Genomic DNA, 23,096 nt, shown 5'->3' on the forward strand with positions numbered 1-23,096 from the left:
GAAAGATCAATATGGGATTTGGAGAAGTGGGAAGAAACAGCCCTCATGAAACTTTATAACCCACCAGAGAGCAGTTTTGTACTGAAGAACTGTGAAGGGAAACTCAGCCTAGACTCACCCCACCTAACTGAGGCTCTAAATTCTCAACACAGCAACCCTTGGGAAACATAAGCATCTCTAGAGGGTAGTACAGCCTATCCCAAGGTCTCTTTCCACTGACTGTGAAAGGAGCTGAAAGTGGCTGTTCTCCTTCTTTAGATGCTTAAAATAAGGTAAGGCAAATCTGGCTCAGCAACAAGTCCAACTTACCTGTAAGAAAATGAGCTCTAAAAACATCTTGTATATTGAAGAATTGCTGAGTCTGGACTTTGAATGTGCAGGGCTATAACATCCTGGCACAGGCTTTCCAGCACTTAGCACTGCTGCTGAGCATGTCAGAAACAGCCCAGTGGAGACATGAAGGAAAGAAAAGGTAAAGGATGATGCAATCACAAGACATATCTGATGTTTTTCTACCTGCCCCTGTCAAATGTGTCAGTCATCACTGCATGCTTCTGCATTTCACTAACTGCCTGTTTGCTGTGCATTACAAAAGCTGTTACAGCATGCCAACATACTCCATAGGGTTCTTTCTTTTCTTTCTTTACCTAGCATGACAGCAAGCTGGCTACGAGGAAGTTAGTACCACAACTATGCAGACAGTTGCAATAATCACTCCTGGGGTCCTTTTCACAGTAAACACCTTTCATGTTCAGGTTGGGTAAATGGAAGAAGTTCTTTACTGTGAGGGTGGTGAGGCGCTGGAACAGGTTTTCCCAAAGAAGTGGTAAATGCTCCATCCCTGTCAGTGTTCAAGGCCTTGTTGGACAGAGCCTTGGGTGACATGGTCTGGTGTGAGGTGTCCCTGCCCATGGCAGGGGGGTTGGAACTGGATGATCTTAAGGTCCTTTCCAACCCTAACTATTCTATCATTCTATAATTCTATGATCTCGTGTTCATGCATTATCTTCAGCCAGCATCAGCCAACCAGAGTTCCCTATGCTCTCCAGACTATCTCTGCCTGTGCTTCCTTCCTAATGTTATTAAACAGCATGAAAGCAGTCTAGGACCTACAAAACTACAATCACACTCTGTAGAGTCTGTAAGCTATGCTCTCAAGCCCACCTCCTGTCTATTCCCTGGGACACACAATGCCAGAGCCAATAGGTTTACATCAACCAGAAAGCTTATGATGTTCACCTTGGTGATAGGTCTTTATTTAATATATACATGTACATATAGCTGCTATGATAGTTAGGGACTTTGACATCGGTCATAACTCTGTTTCAATGGAACAAAGGCTACAAAGAAGCAACGACCAATCTTCTCTCCTGAATGGCACACGATACTCTTTAAAACTGCCATTCCAGTTATGGACAGCATCCAAGGAATCCCTGACTTTTATTGTGAAATGCACCAATTTCTGCCATTACTGTGCATAATAATCCACCCAATTACCACTTATCATCATATGTTTTTTAATCTGCTTTCCATAGCAAGGTGAGGCGTAGCTGGTCCATTGTCCAAAACAAATGATAGATTTTAGAATCAGTAATACAAAGAAGCCAATTAAACTGCCTTACTAAATTTTACTAAGCTGCTCCAGACCAATTATAACCGTACTTCCTTGTGGTCTAATTAGGTTCATCTCAGTTCCACAGCGTGGAAGCCTAGAATGAGTGAACACATGAGAAACACAGTTCAGACTCCATGTGTGGGATAATTAATAAGCTGTAGGCTGATGCTGTGGAAGCGGCTGCACCTAATTACGTGGGTTAATGCACTTAAACTAAATGGATGAACTGCAGCCATTTTCAGTGTTTCAAGGCCCCTTAGACTGACAGAGCTGTGGATTAATAAGTTATTAGAGAGTCATCCGCTGACCTGCCCCATCGTTCTTCACTTTCACTCTATATGCTTTTAGAAGCACAAAATGATAAAGTGGAGAAATATGCCAATCACTGTCATTTCAATGTTGTTTTCTCTGGCACTTGCCTAAGAAATGATCAGAATTGAACAGCAAAATTCAATGCCTGACATATCCCATAACTTCAGTTGACTTTGTATCAAAACGCACCATGCACAGGAGATAAGTGGTGTCTTCCTAGCACAAAACAGCTTAGATAAAAGGCTGAACTTTCAGATAGCTATGGCTGTCTAAAATTCAGTCATATAGGATACTCCTTTAGCCATTGAAAGAGTAACTCATGCAGACTAGGCAAGTTAACTAAGTATAGAAGAAAAGGACAAGTCATCTGAGACTATTCAAATCAGAAAAGAGACAATTAGGAAATATAGAACAGACACTGCAAAATAATGATGAGATGGAAAGGGTGCATTGAGACAGATTGTGAACCACCTTTATTGATGGAAGTAAACCAGGAGGTTCAAGAACTGGTTTTATGTCCTACCTTATGGTGATTAAGACACAGAATGCTCCTCAGGACTTCCACTCTCTTAGCTCAAGCAGCCATCTTCCCAGCACTGCAGAACTATATACCCACTAAAAGTCTTCACATGTATCATAAGTACAAGCAAGTACAGCACTGTCAAGTTTCCACACCTATATCCCTTTGTAGACCCATCTTTGGTGAAGACCTCAGAGCTGAGAAATTTCTCTGTCTCCTGAATGGGTTGTCTGTGGCAGCAAGAGACATGCCAAATAGGTTTGTTTTCTCATGTTCACACTTGTCCTTATGGCACAAGAGACAGAAACCGCTTCCTCTTTCACTCCTGAGTAAGAGGAGCTGACAACGTAAGAAATGAACTAGGTACTAAGCTCACTAGCTTTCTGATGTGCCTCTTCTTAATGTATTTTGTTGGGATCTTTTTAACTTTTGCAGCATAGAATCATAGAATATTTAGGTTTGGAAAGGACCTTAATATCATCTAGTTCATCCTAATGCCCATGAAAATAGGTTTGATTAAAATTTTCCCGTCATATCCTGATCCTGTATTAATCTTCTACCTCAAGGTGGCTTGTAAGAGCTGCTCAAATTGAACTGCTTGCTCTTGGAAAGCTCTGAGCTCTTGTGTCTCTGCCTGTGATACTGTAAAGAAGAAACAACTATGCTAGTATTCTCATCTAAACAGCTGTGTAATGGCATTGTTAGATATACTTGCCATGAAGAAGGAGAAGACAAATGTGTCCATTAAGTGACTAAAGCAATAGAAAAAATCTTCAGTTGCAGTTTAAACTGAAGTCAATATTGCAGTCAATGGCTGGTTGTCCAAATGGGGGTTCATATCAATCAATGACACGGACTGTATGATTCGGCATGCATTTACTGTTTTATAGCAACTTCATGAAATCATGTTTTTCAAATAGCATTTGCCATTATAACCAGGTTTATAATACACAACAGGGAGTAGTATGTCTATGTTGTCACGTGGGTATTTCATTCTTGCTCTAAGCCAGGCAGCCTCTATAGTTTCAGTAGAAAAATGCTCCACCTGGGTCATCAATGCCAAATGCATCTGCTGTGTCTGCTGGCTCATTGAAAGCTCCATCAGTCTGTCTCTGCACTGCATCATACTAATAAGGTAATCACTGAGCTTCTAATGAATGGGATTAGTGAATGGGCAAGGATTGTTTGGTCTGGATCCACTGTTCAAATACAGCTCGAAGCACTGAAATATTTGCTTGCAATCGCTATGAGCTGGGTTCGTTTCAGCTCTTACTAACTAGATGAAAATGGTTTTCATCACTATAGGATCTGCCAAATGTGCTGACAGAGGTGGTCTGCAGGTTGTAGTAGATATGAGTTCTATTTCAGAAGTGAGCTATGTAGTAAGGTAAGCAGTAGGTATCATAAACTGTAATTTCACGCCAGCACAAAGCTTGGTTAGAAAACAGAGTATCATTCCATTAATTAGGCTTTCTTATTAGCAACCAATGAATATATACATTACACATAATGATCCAGTTATGTTGATTTTATAGGATAGGTTTAGAGAAAATCCACCAGAAACTACTTTTTTTTTTTTTTCGTCTTGATTTAAGAAGTTTTACAGTTTTGACTCTTGCAGCTTAAGTACCTGTAAGATTTCTCTGAGCATTTCCAGTGCTCAGCCTTTACTGACGAAAGACTGTGTCAGCTTTCTGGAAAGGAAGCATGTAATTCAAATTACTGGAGGTGAGAATCTAGTTTATATTTGCTATTCTTTTCTGAACCTTCACAGTAACCAAAAATCCATAACATACAGAGGTAGCTTTTTCTGGTGAGAAACATTTATGTCAAAAGATGCAACTTTTCATAAAGAATAAAATACGTATAATTTTGTGAAATTCTCTTCAATAATTTATATGATATTTAATTAAAACCATTTTAAAATGCTTTATTTGCTGGAGGGAAATGACATTTATAGTACACAACACATTTAAAGAAGAATTTAAATGGCATTTTTCCATCAGAATTTCAGCAGAAAAATGTGTGGGTGAAAACGGAACAAAATCCCAAACGCTTGTTGCATGGAAACCAACTAAATGAAATCTAATGCAAAACTTGACATTTTTCACAAGATGCCTTGCTTGATTTTTTAACAGGTTAAAGGTCTTCTCCTCTTTAAAACATGGTACAATATGTCTTGATGTTTGTTTGCCCTGCTCTTTCCCTAGTGTTTCTCATAAATAAATGTAGTGTTCTGTGCATACAATGGACTCAAATAAACATCTAATTGATGCGTTTGTAAATGGCACATATAATAGTGAAATTGCTTAGCTCAGCTTGGCAAAGCAAATTCTATAGCGACAGTGCACAGTAGGAGAACCTAAGCTAGACTCTTTTAAAATGTACAAAAACAACAGCAAAAGGAGAATCAGAATGTGTTGACTTTCATGGTTTTAAATGAGCAGAAATGGAGATCAGGAGCATGTTAAACACACAAACAATAAACATGATTTAACAGTTATATATCTTACTGAACACTGTATACTGAATCTGGAGGGAAAGAAATAGCATTCCCCAGATACACAGGGGACATAATTAAAATCTGTAACATAAGGTAAAACATATCTGCAGTGAAAGGGTAAAAATGAAAAGAAAGAAAACATATTAACAATTATACTAACACACTGTATAAAACTTAGCTTTTCTTTCATACAATTAGTGTGTGTTGGCTATAGCAGTTTTATTATAATGTGGTCAGTAAAGCAGACATTGACGTAGGGTCTGAATCTGAAACGCCTTGAGAATCCATTCCACTTCACAGGGTGATCACAGGCTCTGCAAAACCAAGAATAACTGATAAGTATTCATGGCATTCCCAAAGACTTGCTGATGTAAAGATGTTACTGATGGAAGGGTGGCTACCCAAGGTGGTCCCAAAACGTATAGTCAACAATGAAGTAGACGTAATCTCAGAATCACACACAGAATCACACAGAATCCCAAGGGTTGGAAGGGACCTCAAAAGATCATCTAGTCCAACCCCCCTGCAAGAGCAGGGTAACCTACAGTACATCACACAGGAACTTGTCCAGGCGGGCCTTGAATATCTCCAGTGTAGGAGACTCCACAACCCCCCTGGGCAACCTGTTCCAGTGCTCTGTCACTCTTACAGTAAAGAAGTTCTTCCTGATGTTAACGTGGAACTTCCTATGCTCCAGTTTACACCCATTGCCCCTTGTCCTATCACTGGATATCACTGAAAAAAGCCTAGCTCCATCATCCTGACACCCACCCTTTACATATTTGTAAACATTGATGAGGTCACCCCTCAGTCTCCTCTTCTCCAAGCTAAAGAGACCCAGCTCCCTCAGCCTCTCCTCATAAGGGAGATGTTCCACTCCCTTAATCATCTTTGTGGCTCTGCGCTGGACTCCTTCAAGCAATTCCCTGTCCTTCTTGAACAGAGGGGCCCAGAACTGGACTCAATATTCCAGATGCGGCCTCACCAAGGCTGAGTAGAGGGGGAGGAGAACCTCTCTTGACCTACTAACCACTCCCTTTCTAATGCACCCTAAGATGCCATTTGCCTTCTTGGCCACAAGAGCACATTGCTGGCTCATGGTCATCCTCCTATCCACCAGGACCCCCAGGTCCCTTTCCCCTTCACTACTTTCCAGCAGGTCAACCCCCAACCTGTACTTGTACATGGGGTTGTTCTTCCCCAGATGCAAGACTCTACACTTGCCCTTGTTAAATTTCATCAAGTTTCTCCACTGATTCCAGTATTAAGGGAATTGTGGAAGTGGAAGAGGTAGGGAGGCTGAAAGTAAACATTTATAAAGGAACTACGATGTATAGCCTGCTGTAGAAAGCAAAAGAGTAGACTTTGTGTTCTTTTCAATGCCAGCAGTTCCCATACTGGAGGATGGTGTATTTAGCTTTAAAAATACCCTTTCCTGCAAAATGGACTAAATATAGAAGCCAGATTGCAACACTGACGCACCTTGCAGGGGAGAGTATTTCGAACAAATCTTAGTCTGGTTTTGATTTTTCCATACAATGAAACCGTAAGACACTTCCTCTTGATAGGGAGGACTCACTATACCATGTGTAGATCTCTAAACCATAAAATCTTTGCACTATTTATGTAGCCAGTTAATGGAAATAGACAATTTTGGATGAAAGTGCACGTGCGTCTCCAGTTACTGTATGAGAAGCCTCTTAGCAAAGACATCAACAATAAGACAGCACCTCCAAGATAGACATCAGCACTAAAGTCTTCCGAGGTTAGACATACTGTATTCTTGCACGCACCACACCATGAAGCAGGCCTGTGTGTAGTAAACTTTGCCATGAAAAACACAAGCAGGCTTTTGCAGTGTTTGTGTTTATTCTACATCTACTTCCTTAGTGAGCACTGTTTGTATATATATATGCATTGCAAGCAAATCTAGTTAAACTTGGTATCAAGGGAAAGGGATGGAAAAGTCGTCTTATTATTGAATCATAACTGAGAACAACTGTTTTTATATACTGCGGGTGAAAGCCTTAGAAACACTTTTAATTATGCTTTACTGTAAACCAAGAAGGTGTCAAAATACACCGGTGATCAGACACCCCCTTCCCTCAAAGCAACAAAATACAAAGCCACACATTGTTATTTATGCCACTTATAAAAATTGTTCATAATCATATGAATTGGATAGTCTTTTGAAATCAGATGTGCATTGTCTGCTGTGCTGCACATACAAAGCATAGATTCCAGTTCCTGCCTTGTATTCACACAAACACCACAAAGAGCTATTAGAAACTCTTCAATGAGAAAGGGTATCCTTCTGAAGATGACATTCATCTCAGCTAATTTAAGGTGTAAGTACTTTCATCTGAGTATAATGGCTCCCAGGCTCCAGGCTCCTATTACAGATCTAATCAATACAGTCAATAGATTTTTAGGGTGGGGGTCTTCTGAATAAAGTCATCGACTTCCAAATGACCTAAATTTCACTGGCTGCTATTGACTGGCATTAACTACAAAGGGATCTTCAGGATGGCTTTCTCAGATGCAGAAACGTACACTGCAGACACCAGAATTCAGCTCCACAAAGTGAGTAATAAGTCCCTTTAATATCAAAAACTTCTTTGCTAGAGTTACTCAGCCAAGTAGAAAGGCTCTGGAAAGTGGATGGACATAACTAATCCTAACTTCTCCATCCACTTGGGAACCATTCTTACTTTCCTGTTCACTAAGTATTTTATGATCTTTTTTTTTAAACAGAAAAGGCTGTAAGTGGAGTGAAAACTATCCGAAAAGGAAAGAACACCTTCACTTTGTCCATACTAACGCTGGAACTGACACTCAAGGGATCATGGTGCACAGACTCAGGCTGAGTAAATAGACAGGTTTCCTGCTCACTTCGTTCCTTCTCAGTTGATTAAAGGGAGGGCAGTGATAGGTGACATTATAGTGGGGGTCTGCTACAGGCCACCTGACTAGGAAGACTGAGCTGACAAAAAAGAGCATCCTCATGGTCACAAGCCCTGGTCCTCGTGGGAGACTTCAATCACCCTGGTATCTGTTGGAAGGACAACACAGCAGGGTAATCCAAGTACCTGGAATGTGTTGACAAGAACTTCCTTTACCAAATGATAGAGGAATCAATGAGGAGAGGTGATATACTGGACCTTGTTCTCACTAACAGAAGTGGCTGGTGGTGAATGTGAAGCTTAAGGGCAGCCTTGGCTGCAGTGATCACGAAATGGTGGAGGTTGTGATCCTTAGGGCAGTGAGGGCACACAGCAATTTGAAGCTGCTGTACACTCTATACCAGTTTCCAATGTAAACTGGAAAGCAGCTTCCAAATATGACATAGCTGAAATCCCGCAACATCACCTCATTCACGATAGAGAACCAAAACTCATCCGCAAGGCTGATAGTGGAGATAGCATCTTGTAACATGGGGATCTCACTTTTCTGTATCTGCAAACCCTCAAGAGAATATTGAAGTGAAAGTGGGAAAACTCTGGATGTTTACATTTTTCTGCCTCTAGTCACTTGTAGTTGCTAATATTCTCTTCTCCTGACAGAGAACTGAGATAAGTGCAGAGTGTGGTAGTTCTGAGAGGAACAGGAATCTCTCATATTTCCAGACGTGTGGTGGGTTGACCTTGGCTGGATGAGACCTTTGGATTCACCAAAGCTGCTCCCTCACTCTCCCTCCTTAGCTGGGCAGGGGAAAGAAAATATAACCAAAGGCTCAAGGGTTGAGATAAGGACAGGGAGAGATCACTCACCCATTACAATCATGGGCAAAACAGATTCAACTTGGGGAAATGAATTTAATTTATTGCCAATCAAATCAGAGCAGGATAATGAGAAATAAAACCAAATCTTAAAAATACCTCCCCCCACTTCTCCCTTCTTCCTGGGCTTAACTTTACTCCTGACTTCTCTACCACCTCCTCCTCAGCAGCACAGGGGGACAGGGAATGGGGCTGCAGTTGGTTCATCACACATTGTCTCTGGTGCTCCTCTCTCCATACAGCCACAGGTCCAGCCAGGAGCCTGCTCCAGGGTGGGTTTCCCCCAGGGTCCCAGCCTCCTTCGGGCATCCCCTGATTTGGTGTGGGGCCCTCCATCGGCTACAGGGGTGTATCTGCTCCCTTGTTAACCTGCATGGGCTGCAGGTGGATATCTGTTCCATTTAGACCTCCATGGCTGCAGGGCACAGCTTGCCTCACCATGGTCTGCACCATGGGCTGCAGGGAAATCTCTGCTCTGATGCCTGGAGCACCTCCTCCCCTCCTTCTCCATTGACCTGGGTGTCTGCAGGACTTCATCTCATATTCTCAATCCTCCCTCCATCTGCAATTGCGCCTGCACAGTAGATTTTTCCCCTTCTTAACTATGTTATCTCAGAGGCAATACCATCATCACTGATGGGCTTGGCCCTGACCAGCAGCAGGTCTATCTTGGAGCTGGCTGGCATTGGTTTCATTGGACACTGGGGAAGCTTCTAACATCTCCTCAAGAAGCCACCACTGTAGCTCCTCACTACCAAAACCTTGTCATGCAAACCAAATGCATGTGGTAGAAATAGTATGCTTATGTGTTCAGGATCGCACAGATCACCAGCTTTGAGCATCAGCATGAAATTTACCTGTACCTCAGCTAACCTTCCTCTGAAGCTGGTGTGCAAGTCCTGACTTCACTCCTTTGAACTGAATCTCTTCCACCTGCGATGGTGGGGAATGATCTCTGAGGTTCATTGATCACCTTCATGGTTTAAACCTGGGGCTGATGTAATTTTTACATACATTCTTAGTGATGCATTTTCAGGATAGAAAAGAAAATAAAACACAAGGAAAAGAAAAACAAAAGTCACAATGCTAGAAAAATCGGTGGTGTTTCCTGCCTCTTAGAAGCTGGAGCTAGTCAGATACCAGATTAGGCAGAACTGAATTACACTGTGAACCTTCAAGACCTAAGGCTTTACCTGGGACTTTAACTAATGAAAAAAGCAGGCTTTACTGAAGGCAGAATTTCATTGAACAAAGTTACTCCTTTTCGAATAGTACTTCCCTCTAATCTTCTAGGAAAGTAAATGATACCCACTTTTCATATGGAAATGTTCAACATTCTTCTAGTGCACAACTGCCCACGGCAGAAAAGCTGCTGTTCTTATTCAGTCACACTGTCCATTTCTGCTTATAGTGTAAATTTAACCACAGATTGTTAAAACAGGACACACCTAATAACCCAAGAGGTCTGTCAGAAGAAATGAGATAGCAGGGTGGATGATGTACCCCATGCAATATTGCTCCATATTGACTTAGTAATTAATTTCTCCTGTTCATTCTCTTAATCATAGAATCATAGAATGGTTTGGGTTGGAAAAGACCTTAAGATCATCCAGTTCCAACCCCCTGCTATGGGCAGGGACACCATGTCACCCAAGGCTCTGTCCAACCTGGCCTGGACAGCTGCCAGGAACTGAGCATTTACCACTTCTTTGGGCAACCCATTCCAGAGCCTCATCACCATCACAGTAAAGAACTTCTCCCTTATATCTAACCTGAACTTCCCCTGTTTCAGTTTGAACCCATCATCCCTTGTCCTACTGCTACAGTCCCTAACGAAGACTCCCTCTCCAACATCCTTGTAGGCCCCTTCCGATACTGGAAGGCTGCATCAGTGGGGCCAAACGGCCACCTTTGATTCTACTGCACTGAAACAATTTCTTTTTCAGTTTGGAAATACGCCCCAGTAGAATTAATGATCCTTTGGAAGAACAAAGGACTTCTGTCCCTGACATCAATGGCTTCTAATTTGGCAGCTGCAGATTACTGGTAATATAAGAGTTTCGGAGGCAAATGTTAATGCAAGTACAAGGGCAACTTTCAGGAGCCACCACAAGTACACAGGTATATCTTATGAATAGTACAGTTTGACCCTAAAGCAAAAGAAATGGGATGATACTGGGAACAAAACAAAAGTAAAAAATACAGAAAACCCCACAACAACAAATTCCAAGCCCATACTACAGGCACTGTTTAACAGTCTGTGCAAGGTGCTGTGTCCGTAAGCCAGGTCCTTCGGATTCACTGCACAATAAAAACAGCCCAACATTTCTCCATCTTCACGCCAGCAGACTGGCGCATGCCTAGTAGGAATTTCCCCCCATGCATTTCTATGTCTGAGCTGTAAATATTTGTCTTAGTGATGCATTCCTTAGTATTGTCACAATACATGGCAAAGTCTTTAAGAAACGTGCAACTGACAAGGTCATGTAGACCTATAAAAAAGGTCTGTAGCAGTGTCAGAATCAACACCTAAAAGCCAAAACTGCAGAATATGACATAATTATATGTAAGAAATATAACACGTGATATCTCATTTCAGAACTGAATGTTGCTGTCTGAACTTTGGGTATCACGAGAAAATCCATTTCACAAAGGTGCCTGAAAGGTGACACATAATGAAGGAGATGGGAAGAGGGGAATAGGAAGCGGTAATTTTGCCGAACCTCTTAAAAACAAATGGTGTTATAGAAGTAGCAAGGCTATAGGGATTTTAAAATTATCTGATGATGAATATGTGCAACATCAGATAATAACATCACAAGTTCAACTCTGATTAAATGGAAGGTGAATACCAAATCTCAGCATCATTGTCTTATCCCACTAAAACAAGGGGAAAATCTATTTATGAATAAACTGACCTCATTTTTTCCCTCACGGCACATTCTGCATGCCAGAGTTGTTGTATAAGACTGAAAAGTCATTACACAGTTCTTTAACATAATGTTTAATCCAAGACACAGCTCCTTTTCAGCCTCTAGCAACTTCTTATTTCTTGAGTCATACAGTTAATTGACATAAGCCTTGAATGCATTTTTGAGGTTGTGTGAGCTGTAGAACTTGGTTCTGACAAGTTCTTCCAATAAGTTCTTTCAGGAGTCCTCAGAAGCTACCTGAAGCACAGGCAAGCTAATGTAACCCATCACAGACTCAATGACATTTTGCTGTCTTTCTCTCACACCAGTTGTTTTAGTCCATAGAGCTTCAACAACCTCCAACCATTTTTGTACACCTCCTGCTTTTGACCATTAATGCTGTCGTCACTGCAGATGATTCACCACCTTATAAACGGGTTGCACTTGAGTGTTGCTGGAGCGCAAGGTCCACCAAGACACCCACATTTTGCTACGGCAATACAGGGTGAAAAGGTGAAAATGGTGAACAGGTCAGAAAACTAAAGGTACCTCCAAAGATGACATATGGAAATAAATAAACTAGTAATTCTATTCTCCGAACAAAGCGAGCTTAAAGGAAGAACTCCTTCATGCCTATAGTAACGCAAGTCAGGAGTGAGAAGGAACCAAACGCACTTAAAAATGAGGCCTTGCTTCTTCTTAAGGTCATGACCCACAGAATATACTAATTTTGTTTTCATATTGTCTTTTTGTAGAAGAATTGTCAACCTGCTTCTCAAAGAACCCTCCCTCTGATTTGGGATTTCCTGCATAACGTATCAACAAGTAACTAAAGAAAGTTATCTGAAACCTTCTTCAGAAGAACAAAATGTGTAAGACTGAGGCTCAGGATGCAGAAGGGTTATGATTTCTTTTAGTTGCCTTGAAAAACAGGTTAAAATTGCCAGCAATGCGTGAGCTAAATCTAAGTGACATTAAACAGATGGCACTGAATGACCAAGAAAACAGCAGTGGTCTTTCTCCATCCATGAGGGAACTTTGATATTTAAGCCGCATTAACTTTGCTCAGTTACACGATGCACTGGCTGGAAAAGGAGAAACGTAACCCTCATTTTTAGCAGGAAGGAAGAAAAAAGGAAGACCCAGAAAAACAAAGGCCTGTCAGTCTCACCTCAATGATGAGCAAGATCCTGAGGCAGTTCCTCCTGAAATGGTGTCCCTGCCCATTGCATGGGGGTTGGAAATAGCTGATCTTTAAGGCTTCTTCCAACCCAAACAATTCTATGATTCTGTAATTCTATGCAGCCTTTTTCTGATATCTATCTCTTTATTTTTAAAAAGCAATTTGAAGAGCTTTGGGAGGGGAGACATTAGTAGGTTATCAGTGAGAAATCCTGTTTCTCATGAGGAGGATGAAGAGGAGAAAATAGCACAGAGATGCTAGGATTTCCCGTTGTTTCAGGACAGGATGTTTCCTCCTGTTGCCACTTGAAACAAAGAGGTGAATGATTTTGTTTATCCTTTTCCAAGTGGTCTGCCTATCAGGTAAAAGGTGCTAGCAGAGAAGAGCAAGGATAGTGCTCCCACTGCACCTCTTTAATCAAGGCAACTCTAACATGTTATCTTAAAAGATCGAGGCACCACCACTTATGTGGTAGCCTATTTTCCTTCCTCTTACCTCACCTTCAGAGTGCTCCAAGGCAATATAAAAATTTACATTTATTTATGTTTATAGATACAGCTATATAAAAATACTTATAAATATATCTATATAGAAATATTTATTATCAATAATACAGTATTTTGACTATTATATTCTATTTTAAAACATGCTTTATCTTTATTCCCTCTGTCCTCAGGTGCAAGCTGAAATCTGGGCCACACAGTACACATCTCTATCCCCCAGACTTCATGGACATTTAACTAGACTCTCACTTGCCTTGAAACAGGTCACATCTCTTTTGGTCTGTGCATTCACTGCCTATCTTTCCTAGAAAGACAGGGCTCCCAGACTCATGTTTGGCAAGTCTTCTATGTTTCTATGATTCTACATGTTGTGTGGAGGGAAGGAGAGAAAATCAACTTTATGAATATGCTGAATTATTCTGGGAAGCACTCAGATAACACCGAAATGAGAGACCTAAAATACTGGTCAGAGAAGATATCATGTGGTGGAGACTACTAGAAATTAGATAGCAGGCCTGACGAGTCACCAGTTTGCACCAACATGGCAAATCTTATGTTCCTTTGGGTAGGCGCAAAATCACTGGCATTTGACTTTCAGCTTGGATTAACCATCAGGAAGAAAAATGCTGACTCAGATTAAAATATGTCTGTTTGCAGGAAAAAGACAATTTCAAGGAGATAGATGCTTAGAAAATGTAGCCAAGGCTGCCTAGCGTGCAAATCACTCAGTACCCATTCAGCCCATCATTACTATTTCACCATCCCTGAGAATCTGCGAAGAGCCACAGGGAAATACCAGACTTTCACCTTGCAGCAGCATTTAACTACAGAGCAAGCAAATCAGAGCTGTAAAAGGTGACAGAAACCCTTCAATTCTCATTCCTGTGACAGTGGAAATAGAGCTGATAAACCTTAAAAAAGCCCACAGAAGACATGCAACATGGTCAGCATTAAATTCCTGTGATTTCAGCTAAGGGAGCAGCAATTGTGCACTCCATGTTTTCCTTAAAGGTGGAATGATAACATGATTTGTGCAGATCTAGAGAAAATGAGAGTTGAAAAGCTTACCTGTCAGGAAAAGAACACAAACCACAATGGGAAACTGTGTTCATTGTATAGCAGTGCTGCTGTCTTACACAGTGATGGATATTTAAGCACAGCAGCACCGCATATTTAACTGCAGTAAGGACTTACCTCTGATTTTAATATATATATATACATATAATTTTTTTTTTTTCTTTAAAAAGACTATTTAACAGTGAAGGGAAACTCATTTTAGTTAATGAGGACAGAGATGGAACGGATAAAACTCCTCGCACTAGCATTAGAACTGCAACTTGCAGTATTTTCATTAAGAAAGCATTGGAAACAAATTGCTGCACAGAGAACTAATTAAAAAAGAACCAATAAATTCCATAGTTGTAAATATAATGCATTTTCTGCATCCATCTGAACACTAGCTCTTATTAACTCTGGGTGATGCTGTTTTTACATACATATGGTACTGTTATTTATACAGATGGTGCCAGGGCTGAAGCACTGAATGGAAGTATGCCTCACATCGCTTCACTTACTTACACTCTAGCAATAAGTACTAGATTAATGCAAAACCAAATCCCATTGGAAAGGAGATATTTTAGTAGACATCAGGGATACTAAAGCAGTTGGTCCCTGCATCAGAGCGAAGGTTTGGGGCATGAAAACGCAGATATGTCAGGGAATTCTCTCTGATATTTGTAGATAAGCATGACATGTCTTTTGGATCCCTCCTCATTTGGTCCTTAGTTGTCTGTTCATAAATGAGGGTAAGCAGAAAGAATTGACTTTCCCTTTGACTTTTTCCACCACCCTTCTAGTGCAGGTGGGTGAACTATCCCATTGCAGGTTTATCCCTTTTTCTAATGCCCCAGACAAGTAAATACGGAGCACTAAGGATAACATTCTTTTCATCCAAATGTGGATCAACACAAGCAACACATCAACACATCGACACAAGCAACCCCAATTTCCCTTTAGAGAGCAGAGAGATACAAGCATTTCTGGAGGACATTTCAGCTCACCTTTGCCTAATCTATTCAACAGCTCAGAAAAATTGCCATTTACCGTGTCTGTACCTACACATTGGCTTAAAGGGAGCACTGGGTAACTACTTCAGCTTTAACTGTCTAAACTTCAGTGAGATTAATCCCCCTCGGCTTGGTTTACATTTTACTTCTGAAATAAACATTTTGATTAACTTATTTTCAGTTTTAATGGTTTGCTTTGTGTATTTTCTCTATAAATAAACCTTTAGTGACAGTCTGCTTTTATTTTTCCTTTTTTTTATGTACACACAAAGTTTTTCCATTTTCACATGGAGACCAGATTATCCTAATTTCCTTGGGCAGTATTATCAGAATATGCATAAGTATTAACTCTTCTGCTATATCCTATTGACAGCCACCTAATGAAAGCCTCACAAATTTTTTATTTACTGCATGGATACAACTTCCATCTTATTTTCCCTGTAATGTTGTTCACACACAGAAAAACAACCTTTTCTGCTAATATGTAAGTTTTCCTGCAATCATAGAATCATAGTATAGTTACGGTTGCAAAGGACCTTAAGATCATCCAGTTCCAAACCCCCTGCCATGGGCAGGGACACCTCACACTAGACCATGGCACCCAAGGCTCTGTCCAACCTGGCCTTGAACACTACCAGGGTTGGAGCATTCACCACTTTGGGCAGCCTGTTCCAGTGCCTCAGCACCCTCACAGTAAAGAACTTCTTCCTTATATCTAAGGAAGGTCTCACAAGAGCAGAGCAGAGGGTCAGGATCACCTCTTTCAGCATGCTGCTCATGCTTCTTTTGATGCAGCCCTCACCAAAAATAAAATAGAATAAAATCTAATAAAAAAAAAGGAAGAATAGAAAAAGTATTTCAAAGAAAGATCTCTGACTTACTCAGAAAACAATGGTGTCAGAAGTCCCTGAGCAGGAAATAATCGGTCTTGGACAGTGCCTTGGTATACTCGGTATCGACCATCCTATATATATCATCTATTATTACCATTTCATGGGTGCCTGCTTATGAGTGTTGCTGGAGGAGGCAAATGGGAGAAACTTTCCTTTACTGGGTGTCCTTAAATCCTGAAAATCAGCTCCATCAGATTTATCAGGGTGCTGCTTCTATTTGACTCCTCTCTGTTTATTATCACTATCATGAGGAGCATCACTAAAGGGATTAGGTAGCGTTTCAGAAACATCTTCATTTTCTTTTGAAAAAGAATCAGAAATTTGTTAGGGAGGGAAGATAATCATTAGTAGTCACTGAAGAGCCAGTTATACATTATACATTCTGCATTGTGCCTCTGGTTCCACTTATGTGAATGGAAATGATTAAGATTTTACTTACTCTTTAGCATGTAGTGCTATAAGGGATTAACAGACAAAAGAGGGGAGATGAAGTATTTAAGGGCTCCAGGAGACACAGAGAAAATTCTGGTATCAAGCCTTTTTACGTCTAAATTCTGTTAAACAACAGGCAAAGGAAGGAAAAAGAGACATCCATTTAGGTGTTTTTAACAGATTTTGGATACCACAGTTACTGAGGTCTTCAACATGTTTAACATAAAAGTGGAAAACCAGCATAGACACAATACAAGGCAGTGAATTGCAGAGAATTAATCTGAATCCACAGAATGGAGACATTTTTGAGTTATCTTTATGTCTCTGGAGTTATTGAAAAGCAGAGTAATTGTAGGAATTACTGCAGTCTCTTCTCCATCCAGCACAACCAAGATCTCCTAGACAGTAACAATTAGCAATGAATTTTGGCACTGCCCACTGACTTTTCCAGAGTGACATTACTTGGACATCATATTTAGTGTGACTGAGCAGATCCTCCCACCCACTTAGTATGTGATTTACCTTTAGTAGTTTGCCCTTGACACAAATGAGAGTGGCATTGAAAAAGAAAGAAAACAAGCAAAGAAACAACAAATCTGTGATATTTATTGACAGTTCTCAGCTCTGATTTTGACCTGCAGTTTGCAGCAGTTGAGCAGACCAGAATAATCACAGAATCACAGAATGGTTTGGGTTGGAAAGGACCTTAAGATCATCCAGTTCCAACCCCGTCACAGGCAGGGGCACCTCACACTAAACCATGCCACCCAAGGCTCTGTCCAACCTTGACCTCAAATTGCACTTTTGCCAGGTCTCTCTTTAGAGGTCTTTTGCCTTCATTACATTAGTTTAGAATTCCTTGTCTGGAGGTGGTAGATTTCTGCATCATGACACCCCAGTCACAGAATCACAGAATGGTTTGGGTTGGAAAGGACCTGAAGATCATTCAGTTCCAACCCCTCTGCCAAGGGCAGGGACACCTCACACTAGACCATCTCACTCAAGACTCCATCCAGCCTGGCCTTGAACACTGCCAGGGATGGAGCATTTGCCACTTCTTTGGGCAGACTGTGCCAGGGCCTCAGAAACCTCACAGTGAATGACTTCTTCCTTAGATCTAACCTGAACTTCCCCTGTTTCAGTCTGAACCCATCACCCCTTGTCCTGTCACTACAGTCCCTAATGAAGAGTCCCTCCCCAGCATCCTTGTAGCCCCCTTCAAATACTGGAGGCTGCTCTGAGGTCTCCACACAGCCTTCTCTTCTCCAGGCTGAACAGCCCCAGTGTTCTCAGGCTGTCTCCATAGAGGAGGTGCTCCAGTCCCCTGATCATCCTTGTCCCTGATCAAGTCTTCTCTGGACTTGCTCCAACAGTTCCATGTCCTTCTTATGTTGAGGACACCAGAACTGCACACAGTACTGCAAGTGGGGTCATTCCATCACCTTAAGTGAAACCTAAAACCACAAAATTCCTTTGCTCTTCCCCTGCCCCTCCAATAACTCTACATTGCAGCTGCAACTTGAAATAAGCAACTCCTTCCTGCTCTGTAACAGATGGTGCTGTGTAACGCAGAGTACATGCGTATCTGCAGCAGCAGCAGTGAAGTAGGAAAGCTGGGCAGACCGGGGTGGGAAGGATCATGCACACTCAGGGGACCACTTTGCCTGTTATTCCCAACAGTGAAGATGAAAGAGATGTGAATCATTATGAGAACTATGGGAGCGCCCATTGATACACGTCAGGTTGTATTTTAGATCAGTTTCATCTTCTTTATTTCTTTGGCGAGGATTAGTGATTATTTAAGGGGAAAATGCGGTGCTACTTAAAAAGCACTCACCTAATTAAAACCTTAAATGCAAAAATCTCTCTTCACTCAGAGATACACTCTATGATTCTCACCACCTAAGGCTATACCTCAGCCATATGGCACTTTTAATAGATACTAACAGAGGGAGCCCTTTTTATATATTGACAGATGGGTGCATGTTAGATACTAGGGTTGGAGCAGAGGGGAGAATGAAAGAAAATGTAAGGAAAGAGAATCAAGAAAGACGAGCTTCAAAGGACAAATTCTTACTGAGCTCTTCCATTTCTCCTCAAAACAGCTTTTGTCCTAAAAAGACCTTGCATTGTTTCCAAACCCTTGGACTCATCACTGATCACAAAACATTTCACAGCAGTTACTATATGAGGGGTTTTCCTTACAGCAGAAATACCATTGTGACTTCAGAGTTTGCTGGCCCAACCAACAGCTGCATGAATCTACGAGTAGGATTCAAGTGTTTATTGTATCTTTTCTGTTGTACCTTCCCCCCTTCAGGGTCATGGTTACAGCATATATGACAATCATCTCAACAAGATTGGGCTGTATCAAGAAATGGCTAGAAGACCTTGGAAGACAAAGGCAATGCTGGAGCACATTGCAGAGGAAACATGGTAAATATAGACTTCAAGTAAAGAATCAGAAAAAAAAAAGGGCTCATTAGAGAAGAAACCAGTTATTGGAATGTCCAGCATTCTGACAGGTCCTGATCTCATAAGACTGCAGTTTTAACTGCTGGTATTGTCTTCCCAAACAAGACTAACAACCAGAGGGACCGTAGGGCTAAAGTGATATGGTTCTATTTACATTACGGTTGCTACATAGAATCATAGAATAGTTAGGGTTGGAAAGGACCTCAAGATCATCTAGTTCCAACCCCCCTGCCATGGGCAGGGACACCTCACACTAAACCATCTCACCCAAGGCTCTGTCCAACCTGGCCTTGAACACTGCCAGGGATGGAGCACTCACAACCTCCCTGGGCAACCCATTCCAGTGCCTCACCACCCTAACAGGAAAGAATTTCCTCCTTATATCCAATCTAAACTTCCCCTGGTTCAGTTTGAACCCATCACCCCTTGTCCTGTCACTACAGTCCCACATGGTTTATGTTTTCCAAGTTTGTTTGGATGGCTACCATTTCCTCTTCTGGAGCAAGTGGCAAGGATCTAAGATGATCACGGTGCCTGAGCCAAATGGTACATGATACCTGTCACACATTCCTGTCCTATCCTTAGAGTACTTCCATAAATAACATTCATCATATGTGTTTGTTACCCACTTCACAGGATAAGTTTAATTTGTCTCAGAAGGCTTGTGGGAACTTGGTGCCAATCATTTATCCTCCAGTGATTGACAGGGGCCTCATTCTTGGGCAGTGTGAAAGCAGAGCATGCAGAACTGCTGGGCTTTGCATTGAACGGAGGAGATTTGGGATTAGCAGCAGTGTGGCTGCACCACTCCATGTGGCACCCTGGATAATTTGCTCTGCTAACACTGCCATGCAGATTCTGGGACTGTATCACCCAGGGTGAAGTATCTACAGCAGCTCAGACAGCCTTGATGCAAGGATGCACAACATGCAATATATGCCATATGTGCTCCTGGTAAAATACACTGTGTGTTGTTCTGTAGAAATTGTTAATCTACAAGGTGCATTAAATATTTACCCAGTCAGCAATTTTTTACCATTTGTTCCAACTTCTGACGTCCCCCTGTGTACTATAAAAAAGAATGTCCTGTGAATGTATTTTCAGAGCACTAATTCCTTTATTGAGAAACTCTCTTTGTTACTTTAATCCTTCATCTGAATTCCTTAGGAAGAAAAAGATAATTATCATAGATTTCTTCTCATTATTATTCATTACTCTCTGCAATACTTTAGTACCTTAAAAAGGCAAACAAGGATGTTTGCAACAAACTGAATTTTGACTCCAAGAAAGAACAAATGGAAACATATTAAGATGTTTCCTTTTATTTCAGATTTTATTGCCCAAACTATCTGTAGATCTATGACAGACAAGAATGCCTGTGTGGGCAAATTAGATCTATTTGCGCTGTCACCTTGCAAGTCTTTTAATTGGCGAAGTAGGTCATGCTAGACATGTTACCAAATTATATCCCTTGATCATTATAAATTCTTATATTCAAATTACTTTTAATGTAACTCTTGTATTTTGACTGAAGCTACCTGCTTTATTTGGTTTTGTTTAGGGTTTTTTTTTTTACATATTTTATCTAGAGTTACTCTCACAAACATTTGTAGGCTTTTTATCAGACTTATTTACAACACCAGCTTCTGAAAGCGGCAGCACTGGTATGTAACAACACATCTGACTACTATTTTCTGCCTTCCTTCACCTCATGCCTGAGATCAGACTTTGCTAATCGCTAGAAAAATCACTGCATTCTATCCAGATAAGAGGAAATACTGGAATATAACATGCTATTCACTGCTTCCAGAAATCTCTGAATAATCAACAGTAGAAATGCAGAAATTACATCGTGGATTTGCCCAATGACACAAGGTGCACTCTTCTTCCAGTCATTTCCATAAGTGCGATTTAGTTTCTATGACCTATGTGAAATGCAGTGGCAGATGCGTATGTCCCTGAATGGCCAGTCATGTTTTGATTGGGCTCCACTCAATAATCGAGAAGTGATTGTCATGGATCAACTGTACACAGGCATAGGATATCCCTAAGTTTAGCATGGGGCTGATGCAGCCAATAACTCAGTTCAGCAACTGCAGTATTCTTTCTATGGATCTTTCCTAGCTTGTCCAACAATACGCAGGAAAGGAAGCAGCACTTCCAACAGAAAGCAGCTGTGATGAACACTGTTAGAAAGCTAGCATTATTAGGGGAAGTGTTGTACCCTCTTTGTGAGGTTGATTGTAATACTACTCTAAATACAGAGGGTCTGGTTCTCATACTAGAAACATTTTATGCTTAATGTAATTCAGTTTATGGTCCCAGTGCACTGCAAGCATGGTGTAAAATGGCATTAAAGTTAATGAGAATCAGGGCTAGGGATTTTAATATTTGCTTTCTACTGTGCTTGAAATTACTTCTGTTGTTTTATAGCAATGTTTAAAAGTCAGTACAGAGACATTATAAGTAAAAACATCCTGGGTCACATCCATCCATCCATCCATCCATCCATCCATCCATTCTTCCATCCATCCATCCATCCATTCTTCCATCCATCCATCCATCCATCCATCCATCCATCCATCCATCCATCCATCCATCCCTCCCTCCCTCCCTCCCTCCCTCCATCCATCCATCCATCCATCCATCCATCCCTCCCTCCCTCCAACCATCCATCCATCCATCCATCCATCCGTCTATCCACCCACCCAAGAGAAATGCAATGCAGCAGCTCTTGCAGAGTCTAAGCCTTGACTGAATTACAAGTAGGATTAATTCAGCCTTTCAAATTTAGATATTGGTACAGTACTTTCCCTAAATCCATGTCTTTGAGTCATTTAAAAACAGCAACATGTTAGTCAAAGGCAAAAGATTTCAGGAGCCTCATTTTACATTTCTTCTGTAAGTAAAAAAATGAATCAAGGATAACAATGATCATAGAATCAAAGAATGGTTTGGGTTGGAAAAGACCTTAAGATCATCCAGTTCCAAACCCCTACCATGGGCAGGGACACCTCACCCTAGACCACGTCACCCAAGGCTCTGTCCCACCTGGCCTTGAACACTGCCAGGGATGGAGCACTTACCACTTTTTTGGCACCCTGTGCCAGTGCCTCAGCACCCTCGCAGTAAAGAACTTCTTCCTTATGTCCAACCTGAACTTCCCTTGTTTAAGCTTGAGATAAAATACATAATGTATTGCGAATAGGTTTCAAAATGCTGACAGAAAATATCTGCCTTTGCATGGAAGAAATTCTTCCCGAAAACAGAAAAAAGAGATTTCCTTTACCTTCAACTGCAATAATCTTTTTAATGATTTGTGAGCTGATTGTTTGTGATGAAAACTCCCTGTTTCTGCTTATAAGGACTTTATTTATTTTTATGGTAGTGTTTGCCTTTCTGTCTCCAAAACTGGCTGGACCCCAAAGGAAAGCATTAAAAAAGAAATCCCAAATTTCTGGTATTTTATCATTTCAACAGTTCCATTCTAACTAATATCAAGATCTCTCAGGTACTCTCACAGCTGTATTTTGCAGAAGTATTATACTTCTATAAGGCTGGAGAGAAATATAAAAGAAATCCAATAACAGATACACATTAAGAGCATCCTGCTCTTTGGAGTCTGTATGACTACAAAAGAGTAGCTGCAATACATGCAGGTATTCTTTCCATACATCATTGCATTTTCTTATTAAAATGAGCATTTTTACATAGACCAAAATAAAACAAACCAAAAAAGTACTTCAAGTATATTTACTACCATACATGTTTTAAAGGCAAAGGGCAGCAAATAAACCTTCAATCCCCATCATCTAGTTTCAACCTCTGGCATGTAAGACAACAGAGTAATGACAAATGAGATGGAGAAGGAGATGTCCTAATCTTTACATATACCTAATATAT

General features: G+C 40.9%; 1 protein-coding gene across 8 annotated transcripts in view; it reads right to left on the reverse strand.

Moving 5' to 3' along the window:
• Positions 1–1,226: 1,226 nt before the first annotated feature.
• The window catches only part of TSNARE1 (t-SNARE domain containing 1), a 523,183-nt gene continuing 501,313 nt past the window's right edge, over positions 1,227–23,096 (reverse strand). For all 8 annotated transcript variants that reach the window (XM_065669042.1, XM_065669048.1, XM_065669043.1 and 5 more), the window contains one exon: positions 1,227–5,264. The gene's annotated coding sequence lies outside the window, so the exon portion shown is untranslated. The remainder of the gene's footprint in view (positions 5,265–23,096) is intronic.

Source organism: Lathamus discolor, chromosome 2, assembly GCF_037157495.1.
Source record: "Lathamus discolor isolate bLatDis1 chromosome 2, bLatDis1.hap1, whole genome shotgun sequence".
Lineage (NCBI taxonomy): Eukaryota > Metazoa > Chordata > Aves > Psittaciformes > Psittacidae > Lathamus > Lathamus discolor.